This window comes from Fundulus heteroclitus, chromosome 2 (assembly GCF_011125445.2).
Source record: "Fundulus heteroclitus isolate FHET01 chromosome 2, MU-UCD_Fhet_4.1, whole genome shotgun sequence".
Classification (NCBI taxonomy): Eukaryota; Metazoa; Chordata; class Actinopteri; order Cyprinodontiformes; family Fundulidae; genus Fundulus; species Fundulus heteroclitus.
In genome coordinates this window covers 27,574,060-27,586,136 of record NC_046362.1, presented here as the reverse complement: position 1 = coordinate 27,586,136, position 12,077 = coordinate 27,574,060, and the positions used below count along the sequence as shown (strand labels likewise).

The window sequence follows — 12,077 nt, the reverse complement described above, 5'->3', positions numbered from 1 at the left end:
CAAGATTCCATTTAGCCTCGACAATGTGCGAGGCAAGTGTGAAAAGGATGCCTGAAAAAAGGGAAGCGCAATCATGCAATGAAGTCAATCTTTCAGCCTTCCTTTGGGAAGACAGCTGCCGTGCCGATAGACGAACGTGCTGGATATCATCCTGAAACGCAGTGAGCAAGAGACGCTGGAACAGAGAGAGACACCTCTCATGTAAAAAAAAAAAAAAAAAAGGAAGCTCCTCGCTTCATCCCTGTCTTAATTTTACAGATAATAACGCAGCTCTCTGAAATCTGGTGACTCAGCCGCTTGTCATCTTTTAGTTATGCTGATCTGTGAAATTTGTTTTACATGTAGAAGAGCACCGCAGTTCAAGAAAACATTAGTGAGGATTTTAATTTGATAGGGGGGGAATACAGTACATTGCAAAATAATTCAAACCTGTGAATTCTTCCACATTTTATCCTGTTACAACTTACAATACAATTTGTGCATATTTTTTTATGATTTTATATATTGGGTCACAACAATAAGCATGTAATTGAGAAGTGAAAGGAATTTAACTCATGATTTTCAAAAAAAAAAACTTTGCAAAAAGAAATGTCATGGATTTGTTTTCAGCTTAATCTATTCTGATACACCTAAATAAAATGTATTGAACCATTTGCCCGCAAAGGTCACCTGCTGGTCAGGGATCACCATTATGGATAGGGAGGATAGGGTTGTTGAGAGGTATGAACCAGGGTTAGGTTATAAACAATGTTGCAACGTCCGAACGTCTCAATCCATATTCTGAAAACTAAATAGTCTAAGTGACATGCAGCCACTAAAAAAGTTCTAGTAGAACCAATTCTGTGTGCAATCTAAGTGACGCGTGATCTGTCAGTATCAACACACCTTTTTGGCAAGGCCCAGAGGCTGCAGCACCGCTTAGCAGGAGGCATCCGAGGACGAAGACCAACGAGCTCTCCAAACAGGTCAGGGGCAAAGTCGTTGAAAAGTACAAGTCAGGGTGGGATTATGAGAAATATCCAAATCTTTGATGTTGCCCCAGAGCACCATCAGATCCATCATCTTCAAATGGAAAGCACATGGTACCACAACCAACCTGCCAAAGGAGGACCACCCACCAAAACTCAGAGATCAGGCAAGGGGGGTGTTAATCTCAGAGGCAGCACAGAGACCAAAGGTAGAGACTGGAGGGTCTAATCATATGATCATATGATCACTGCTTAGAACTGGGCTTCATGGAAGAGGGGCCAGAAATAAAGCCATTGCTTAGGGTTAGAAATAGGAAAGGCACGTTTTGATTTTTGCCAAGAGGAACAAGGGCAACTGTATGGAGGAAGGTGCTCTTGTCAGATAAGACTAAAATTCTACTTTTCAGCCACCAAGGAAAACGCTAACACAGCCTGTTTTTCAGCAAGTGGGACCGAGAAACTGGTCCGAGTCGATGGATGTCGCAAAATAAAGGGATAGTCTTGAGCGAAACCTTTACCAGTCTGCCTGTGATCTGATAATGGGACGGAGTTTCACCTCCCAGCAGGACAATGACCTACTGCTAAAGCAACACTCGAGTGGTTCACGGCGAAACATTTCAATGTGTTGGAATGGCCAAGTCAAAGTTCAGACCTGAAGCCATTGAGAATCTGTGGTTAGACCTGAAGATCGCTGTTCACAAGCGAAAACCATCCAACATGAACGAGCTGGAGCAGTTTAGCCTTTGAGGAATGAGCAACGATCTTAGTGGCAAGATGTGACAAGCTCATAGGATCCAAAGCCACTTGTAGCTGAAATTGCACCAAACATGGCTCTGTAAATTGTGGCTGCATGATGAGAAAATTTTGAACGATTCAAGGAGTTTGTCTGCTTGTACAAAACACTGTTGGTAACTATTTCAGCTTGACAATGCAAAGCATCAATAGCTCTTAAGAACATGCATGTATCCAACAGCTTTCACAGCTTTTCACAGCTTTCTAAAGATAACAAGAGGAGATGAGGAGGTTTAGCAGATCATGCAGCCATAATTCTGATTGCCTTTTATCAGTGGCTACAGCTGTCTTTGTTTTAAACAAATATTGAAATCTCTTTACAAATAAAAATGTGAACAGGCAGGTGTATGAGTAAGATAGACGCAGCTTTAACTCATGAGACGTTAGCGATGGCTCCTTCGAGGCCAGTAAGTTACACCCACATACAAACAAAAACTTTTACTTTTAGAGATTGATGGTAGATATTTAGTAACAAGAGTTAAAGTATGATCTTTAGACATTTAGAAATGTGCTCTAAAACTTGATGGAGCTGTTTAATTCATTCCTATGCAGGGGAATATTAAACATATTAACCAGGCATTCTCCTTGGTTTTGATGGATGGGTTGTCCCTGCTCTGTGAGGCTGCTGAAACCGTCACAGATTCGGCGTTTCAGTTATTTGCTGCCACGCGGCCGTAATTACAATTCATTGGGTGCCTGTGGTCATCCTGCCTAAACATGATGACCACGACATTCTTGCTGCTATTTGTTTTTAAAGATTTTTTCTTTTTTTTTTGCCTTTGACCCCAGAATAAAATTCTGAATTTAAATTATTCTTTAGCGAGTTTGCATTTATTGTTAAACATGTCTGCTTTGATTTTTTTTCCTGCCTTTTTTACATGAATGTAATCTGTGGTTGAAGCAAGCGCACAAAGTTTTTTTTTCCTGAGAGCAACAGGACTCATAGATTCGTGGCATCCAGTTTTCATCTTTCGTTCTGCCAGGATTCTCTGGTGTCTTGTGTCTTTTTCTCACTTTTACCGCAGCCGTGACATTTTTTAACGTGTATACAGTTTGCGATGTAGGCAGGCATCGTGCGTGTATGAACACAAACATCTGCAATATTTACTCCAGAGATTACTCACATGTTAACTGATAATAGTCTGTAAAAAAAAAAAGGCACACTTAACAAACCAGAATATCACAGAGACACTGAATATTGATGTAAATTTGTTGGCCTGTTGCATCATTTTTGGTAACTTTTGCTGATTTCTTACAGAAAAATCTAATTATAACGTCCTAATTCCTACTTTTGCTCATAGGTCAAACTCATCCTCTTGAAAAGAAACAAAAATTGGGTTAAAATGTTGAACCAGGAGGCACAAAGTGCTTAAATGGTGCATTTCCTGTCAGCCTCTGATGTTTTCCTTGATGTGTCGTTTTAGTATTTCACTGCTTCCAATGAAATTATCTTTTAAAAGCTGCTGCTGACAGAAGTGATGGCCATTAGCAGCAACCCTGTTCACTCCTGGGGGAGAGACTAATAAAAAAAATCAAGTCATTTTCTGTCCCTTTAGACGTGAAAAAAAAGTAAAAGGTGAAAACGACTGGATTACACTAAAAGAAAGAGGGGATTCGATTTTAGCAAATGGCCAAAACGAGCTTTGAATTAACTTTCACTGAAAGATAAACTGCTATGTTTCCACTAATGTTTAAGAAGCTTTATTAAGTGCTTAAAGCTAAATTGTAATATACAGATAAAGTATTAAAACTTTAGCAGAAAAATACTTTTGATAAATATATGGTCTTAGAATTATATTTTATTTAAATTAAACATTTTACTGCCATTTTCATTATCCTCATGTCTGTTAAGTAGGACTTTTTTAAAGATTTATGAATAAAAAGTGGTTTATTGTTATTCCAGTAAGAAGAAACAGAGAATCTTAACCATTTTTATTATCAAGAGTGAATTAATGTGTCCTGGATTGTATCTAATCCACATCGGGTCAAAATTATACATACAGGCTCAGACACATAAATACACTTTTTCATCCATCTGAACAGAAACGGGGATTTAGGATTACCCCCGCGACCCCATGAGGGAATAAGCGGGTCAGAAAATGATGGTTTCTTCATTTGGACCCTGGTTGAAAGTTGCTGCTAAATTTTAAACATGGTTTAAGTTGGGTCCATTCCGTAATTTTGCTTTTAACCACCTTTATCTAATCCAAAAGCAATGTTGATGTGTTTGTCACAGACATTGTCTGGTTTGAAAATCAAACTGTGTCCAAGTTTCGACCATTTAACTGCTGATTTGAGAGGAGAATTTGGAGAGAGTCCTTCTTTAATATTCCTTTCACTTTAGCAATACACCAGTACCATGAAGCAGCCCATAGCATGAGACTACCACCACCAGGCTCGGCAGTTTCAGTGTTATTCGTTTTGAAAAACGTACCTTGGGAAAGAATACCTTATGATTAACGGATTAATAGAAGTTTCAAAAGATTTTCTCAGCCAATTAAAACATAGTTGATAAGTGAAGGTCATTCAAAAGGAAGGCCAACATCCTCAAGTCGTGCTGTCCAACGTCATCACAGACCTATAGCAGGCTCCTGCTACTTTTGATGTGAAAATGTATCCTCCTGTCTTCAGAAAAAGGTTGGACAAGTCTAAATTTCATAGGATATGTGCATGGAGGAAATCCTTGCTCTTTAAGAAAAACCTGAAGGCCAGAGTAAAATTTGCTAGAGAATGTAGACAAAATTAAGGGCCAGACTTAAATAATATTCATTGGATAGATGAATCTGAATCACAATATTTGTTATGTCACAGAAAAAAAATCAAATCAACTGTGAAGCATTGAACTAGACATATCATGGTTTATGAATACTGCCTGAGGACCTGGCTGGTTCCCCACATCATATATCTACCACTATTTATAACATTGATATATAGTGCCTGTGCAAATTCTCAGTTAACCGGGACATCACAACAGCAAACAGGCTTAAATTTATAAATGGTAATATAGGAAAACGATAGATCATCTATGAAAAAAACTGAAGCTGCAGCAGAACTGGACTGGAAAGTGAGAAGTGGGGGGAGCATTCCTCAGACCATTGTCAAAGACTGGTAGATGGCTATAACAGGTGTCTAGCGTAACTTAGTTCAGCCAAAAGAGGTACCAATCATTTGATGCCTATTCTTTATGTAAAACAAGATTTTTTTTGTTTTTTGTTTCTTAATTGCAGATAAGTACGGAGACAAAATGAAATCTAACATGTATGAAAATTGTGATGCTAAGAACTGAATATTTTATGAGCTGTCCTAATTAATTCATGACAGTGTGGCTATGTACATACATACATATATATATATATATATATATATATATATATATATATATATATATATATATATATATATATATATATATATATATATATATATATATATGATGTTGGACATCACTTGAGGATGTTGGCCTTCCTTTTGAATGACCTTCACTTATTAACTATGTTTTAATTGGCAGATAGATAGATAGATAGATAGATAGATAGATAGATAGATAGATAGATAGATAGATAGATAGATAGATAGATAGATAGATAGATAGATAGATAGATAGATAGATAGATAGATAGATAGATAGATAGATAGATAGATAGATAGATAGATAGATAGATAGATAGATAGATAGATAGATAGATAGATAGATAGGACAGCCCATTGAATATTCAGTTCTTAGCAACACAATTTTCATACAGTGATCTGCAATTAGGTAACAAAAACCAAAGCAATCTTGTTTGCTTAAAGAATATAAAAATAAAAAAAGTGAAGGGCGTGCCAGACCAACAGTACAAATTTATGCAATGCATTTGATTATCCACACAAAGACCTGCATCGACTTACCTGTTTAGTATGTGAATCTTTTTATTTTCAAAGCACAACAACTCCTGGTAGTCTAATTAACCGGCAGCAACCTGCCTTTATATAGTGTTGTGTAAAGGTTTTCCGACATATGAAATTAAAATCTCTGCCTTTACTTCTTCAGTTGGTGCAAATTAATTAGAATAATGTGCAGAATATACATGACGCAGTTCCGCATGAACGTTAATGACACATTTGCACAATTTGAAGGGCTATCGTTTTAAAATATGTTAATGTGACATTTCCGCGAAAGAGAAAAATACACAGGCGGAATAATTGAAAAAAAAAAAAAAAACTGAAACTGAGCCTAAATGCCAGAGCAGAAGACTGTCTATTTACAGTCATATCTACTGCTATTTTTCCTATTTCATATTTATTGTAGAAGATCAAATTCAAACCTCTCCTCCATCGTCACATTCAATTCTTACTATGCTTTTTCTCAATTATTCATTTGTCTCTACTTGAACTCTGTGACAGCAAATTTGTCTACGTGGTATCATCCATCAGCAGCTCTGTAGTCCCACAGTGTGTTCGCAGTGCCAACACAACAGAACGGATCCCTGTTTGACCTCATCAATAAATAGGACTGGCAATTTGCCCCGTTGCTGCTGCTGCTCAGTCCCGAGAAAAAACATGCAGAGAGGAGCTGGCTCCCTGTTTATCGCCATGATAAATGTTGACACAGGATATGCAGGGAATGTTTTTTCAGCCATTTATAGAAACAGACCCCTCAATCAGTTAATTGTTGGTCTTATTCAAAAGGCAGTCTGATTTAGATTTTAAAGCACTTAATAATCAGATTTCTGGAATAACTTGCAGAACAACATGCATGCAAACTCTGACGAAACACCTCAACACAACCAGAGCACTCAGATTCTGAGATTAGTTCAAACTGGAACATTCAGTCGTTTGTGGCACAACGTACCACTGTGGATTTTTTTGTGGCATTAGAAACACTTTACCTTAAAAACAGAACAGAAAGGGGGAAACTTTCCTCTTGATTTGAACCCCCGAGAGTATATTAGAGTTCAGTAAAGCACATCCTGCAACTTTAGATTTTCCGAATGATATGAAAAGCTATTATTATAATTGTAATCTAAATGTAACTCTTAAGGCTTATGCAAATCAACTCATACTGTATAAATATTGCCAAAAAAGCATTATGATGTCCATTATTCTTTGAATAATGGGTACACTGTAAGGCGGCAGATATTCAATTAATGTTTGGAAGACTTGCCAAATGTCTAAGCCAGACTCATTCATTTTAATGAACGCATGTGGTTCATTATAATGGCTGTCACTAACAATGCAGCTCCCTCTAACTCACATTTATTGAAAGAGGCTGGGATTAGGCCACTATGACAGACAGAGACACTATTTAGGCTTTATTTTAAAAAAGAATTATCCTGTTGGTTTCTCATGCCCTCTAAATAGACATCTTCAGTACAAATTTGGCAGAGTCAATGATTTTGATATATATATATATATATATATATATATATATATATATATATATATATATATATATATATATATATATATATATGTATATGTATATATATATATATATATATATATATATATATATATATGATATTTAACATCACTTAAGGATGTTGGCCTTCCTTTTGAATGACCTTCACTTATTAACTATGTTTTAATTGGCTAATAAAAAATAGATAGATAGATAGATAGATAGATAGATAGATAGATAGATAGATAGATAGATAGATAGATAGATAGATAGATAGATAGATAGATAGATAGATAGATAGATAGATAGATAGATAGATAGATAGATAGATAGATAGATAGATAGATAGATAGATAGATAGATAGATAGATAGATAGATAGATAGATATATATATAAGTGGTTTTCAAAGAAGATACAATAGAGTTATACTGAATTTGGCAGTCAGTCTCTACCTCATGTGGAGGAGTTTAAGAATCTATGAGTGACGTTAGGACGAAGTGGGACATGGAGAGAAGGACTGGGGCCTTCTCTAAAGCAACGTGGACATAAAACTCTCCATCCGTCCGTCTACCTTCAAACTCTCACCTCTGGTCATGAGATATGGATCATGAACTAAAAGAACGGGATCCCAGAAATAAGCAATTGAAAAAAGCTCCCTCCATAGGATGGCTGGACTTAGAGCCTTAGAGATGGGATGAGGAGCCTTGTCGTGTTGGGTGAGCTCAGCATGGAGCTGTCACTCCCCTGCATTGAATTCAGTTGAAGTGACATCTCATCCAGATGCCTCCTGAAGAGGTTTTTGTGGTAGGTCCCATGGGTAGAAGATTTCAGTGCAGACACATTGCTGGAGCTACTACATATCAGTAACGGCTTTGGAAAGCAATGGGATTCCCTAGAACAACCTGGAGTGTGCTGACTGGGAGACTGATGTCACGCTTCTTGGACCTGTTACCTCCATGACTTCACCTTGGATAAGTGGAAGACAATGCATGAATGAATGATCTATTGTTTTGTTCAATACGCATCTAACTGCGATCCATGGTGGTGCTTGGAAAATGGCATGGATCCAGTAAAGATGTTAAAACTGTGAAAATCCATTTTAAATTGTTGTTTTTAGACATCCCCTTGTGGAGTTTTTTTTTTTTTTTTTGCAGATTTCAAACTGATACAAACCAGAAATTTGAACCTGCAGTGACTAGAAAGAAAATCACCTACTAAAAAATCATGGTGAGCTCCATGGTGCAGCAATTTTTAGCACTCCTGTCTAACACAGAGAAAGTACTTTCAATCCTGGCTGCAGCTTTGTTTGTGGAACGCACGTTCTCCCTGCTGCATGCCTCGCTCCTTCCTACAGACCAGAAATATTAATGTTGGGTTAACTATTCACTCAGAATTGTCCTTAGTTGTGAGTGTGCGGGTGCAACATGTGTTTCTATCTTGTAAATCTCCACCTCCCTCCAATTGATTGTTAGACTCCAGGCCTCCGGCAACCCAGGTAGATAAGGGATGTTTTGGGCAAGCTATAAATTGGATGGAAGGTTTAAATGTGACCGAAAGATAGAAATCCAATTTAAGCAATGGTGGGGTTAAAAATGCAAATATTGACTTTAGCAGTGAGACGAATGGACAAAAAAAAACAAGAATATGTGAGTATTTGTATGTATTTAGTGACTGTGTTTTAGACTATAGTCCGACAGGTATGTGTTGATAAAACATATTTTCTTATGTCCACTCAGACATAAGGACTTGTCCTAATGTGGATCTTAGATTGTATAAAAATCCAAGAACATTGACAGTTATATTAAATATTCAGCTCTCCTTCTTACAAGAAAGATTTTGGACTTGGTAGCTTTACCGGGACTAACGGAGCAGCTGGTTGATTTAGTCAATTGTGAAGTTGCCAGTGATTCCATGAGGATAGTGCTGTGAACATTAAAGAAAGGGTTATTATGCTTTGTTCGGTTTGCCTTGGAAATCAGGGAGTCGACCTGGGAATGACAGGAGACTCAAACTGAACCCATTGTACTGGCAAGTTAGAAAACCATTGGGCTTTGCTGCGTGTTGTGCTCAGAAACCAGACTACTTGCCATGAGCAATGCAAGCAGATGAAATTGTATTCCCGTCTATTTCATCCATTCAAACAGTAAAGGAATATTCTCACAAACAAAGAGCTGATACATCATTAGTTTAACTTTGTAGTCCAGCTGTTTCTAATATTTGGTAGTAGTTTCCATTTCCCCATGTTTTATTTAGTTTAAATTTTTCTACATTTCATTACAACTTGCTTTCATTTTCCTATGTCTTAATCATGTAAAGCGCTTTGCATTGTCTTTGTACTGAAATGTGCTATACAAATAAATTTGCCTTGCCAGCACTTTTTTTTAAATATTGTTTTTTGTTGCACTAGTGGCTCATTTTTTACAAAGTAGGCTGACAGAAAAAGGGGTTTGAAAGGGGGGAGAGAGATGTGGCAAAGGACCACTGGTCAGAATTGAACCCGGGTCAGCCGCGTCGAGGACTAAAACTCCATCCATGGGTCGTGAATGGACGCAGCACACCCCAGAGTTGACAGCACATTGTGTGCAACTTAAACAATCAGTAGAGAACCAAAACACTTCTTTTCTGTTGCTTTTCTTAGATACTTTTTTACACAGCATCCATGTTGAATCTGAGTTTGGGATTGGCCAGAGATCTCCCACATTTCAAATCATTATCCTGACTTCAGGGAAAGATCTGTTTGATCCATCCCACTGGAACTCTGAAGAGTACAAACAGAATGCACCAGTACAACAATCCTTACTAAAGTCAGAGTTTTTATGTCTTACCCATACATTCTATGGCCATAGCTCACAAGCAAGGCCAAAAATAAATCTAAAACTTACTGAGTTCAGAGATGCTGCCCACCCTCGTGGCCAGTAAGCATTGTTCGATGGAGCGCAGCTCGGATTGACTGTGGGAGTTTCCCTCCCCGCATTTCCCGGCTCTCAGCAGCTGCTGCTCCCTGTGAAGAGTCAGACCCTCCGGAAGGCTGAGCACACCTGAGGGGAGAAATGGAACATCAGTGCAGTTCAAGCTGTGGGTAAAAATTTTAATATTTAAGGATCCGTTAGAGCGAATTGCAAGAGTGTTCGTAGTTTTCAACATTTGTGAAAAATAACACTCTGAAAAGTGTGGAGTGAATTTGTGCTCTGTGGTCTTCGATTGTATACTGTTTAAAAGCACCCCTTTTTTGCAGGTCCAGCTGCATTTTCAGGAATGTCTTTTTTGCAGGCTCTAACAGGCCTGGCTCTTCCTCCTTGCCCTGTATTTAGCTCCATCTATCTTCTCATATAATATCTGAAAATCCCTTTCCCTGCTGAGAAAAAGCACCCCCCCAGCATGATGCTGCCACGATTGCTGCAAAGTCAACAACACAATGCAAGCCACAGCCCCATGTCACTACATGCTTATCTAGGAGGTGTAAATGGTGGAAGTGAATGACTCAATGCAGTATGTTGGGTTTCAAGAGATACATTTGAATACTAAACTGAACCTCACTGCAATTTTAATAACCAGGATCAGTGTAGAATGTATGTACTTCACTTGGAATCTCCTCCGAAGTTAACAGGGACCTCTCCTTGCCTGGTCTGTCAGTTAAAGGTATACTATGCAACCGGGGTTGATTTTCCAGCGAGGCTCCCCCCAGGGGGCGAAAGTAAAAGTGCACCGTCGTAAATATGCTCAGCTGTTCTCCTGGTTTGTCCGTCAAGCCAGGCGCGGTTGTTTTGACCTTAGCAGACAGGTGAACACAACGAATACAAAAGTCGAAAAAACGGCAGTACAAACAATGACTAACACAGTGAAAGTATGAACATGCACACAGAGAGAGAGAAACCATTCCAATGCAGTGTTTCCCCTAGGAATTTGGGACGACCGGCGGAGCGGGGGTGGGGGGGGGGGGGGGGGGGGGGGGGGGGAGGAGACAAACTTTGCCCCGATGACCGTCTGAGCTGAGCGGGGGGGGGGGCAAACTTTGCACCGCTGACCGGCTGAGCGGAGCGGCGCGCATATCGAGTTAGTTTTATTTTTTTATTATTATTTTTTTGGAATGTCGGCGAGGCGGTAGCGTGAGGGAAACCCTACAATGTTACTTACAATCGCATCAGCAGAAACGCGAGGTCCGCGTCAGCCTTGCAGCCTTCTATGTTTACCCGTGTACGACTCCTCTCTCTGTCCAGAGCCCTTTTCCTCTTTCTTGCCTGCTCCAACATGGGCTTTCGCTGTGTTCTCGCTGGTTCCGCCATGATAACTGCACAAATATCGCCACTGCGCTACCAACGAGCACACCTTTCACTGGGGGCGTGTAGCAGTTCTCGCCGTAAAGCAAGACCGACTCTCGCGATGCACACGAGACTACTGAGCCTGTGAGTGCGGGCCGACTGCTCCTGCAATTGCAAGTACGGTATTTCCCCCACAGACCACCGGGGCGGCCGAGAAAACCTTAGTTCAACCTGAAATGACTCATTTAATCATCCAAAACGGTATGGAACATATTAATTAACTGAAAAATGTTGCTTAGTATGCCTTTAAGGTGGACAGTCATGTCCAGGTTTGCAGTTACTCTTTCTCTTATCTACTCTTTCAGCAGGTGTTGCTGGACGTACCAAGGACGTGACTGAAGCTCAGGGGAGATCAGGCTTTTGCTGTTGCAGCTAACAAACTGACAACAACGTCTTTGTTGTCAGTTTGGGAGTTGGGGGACACTTACGCAAAGTGGTCTTACAGTTTGCAAATTAGAAAAGCCTCTTCAATAGACAGTTTTAAATATGCTCTCAAAACCACACTCTCCTCTATGGCTTTTGAACCAGCATAAGTAGTTCATCGATTTTTACTTTCTTCTTGTCTATGTTGTATTTTCTTGTTGTTACTTTTACTCAGATTGTTTATTTCCACTTTT

General features: G+C 39.1%; 1 protein-coding gene across 1 annotated transcript in view; it reads right to left on the bottom strand.

The window, feature by feature from the left end:
* Nucleotides 1-10,111, bottom strand: part of LOC105924410 (ankyrin repeat and BTB/POZ domain-containing protein BTBD11-B) — a 36,763-nt gene extending 26,652 nt beyond the window's left edge. Inside the window, exon 1 of the mRNA XM_036151945.1 lies at nucleotides 10,024-10,111. The gene's annotated coding sequence lies outside the window, so the exon portion shown is untranslated. The remainder of the gene's footprint in view (nucleotides 1-10,023) is intronic.
* Nucleotides 10,112-12,077: the final 1,966 nt, after the last annotated feature.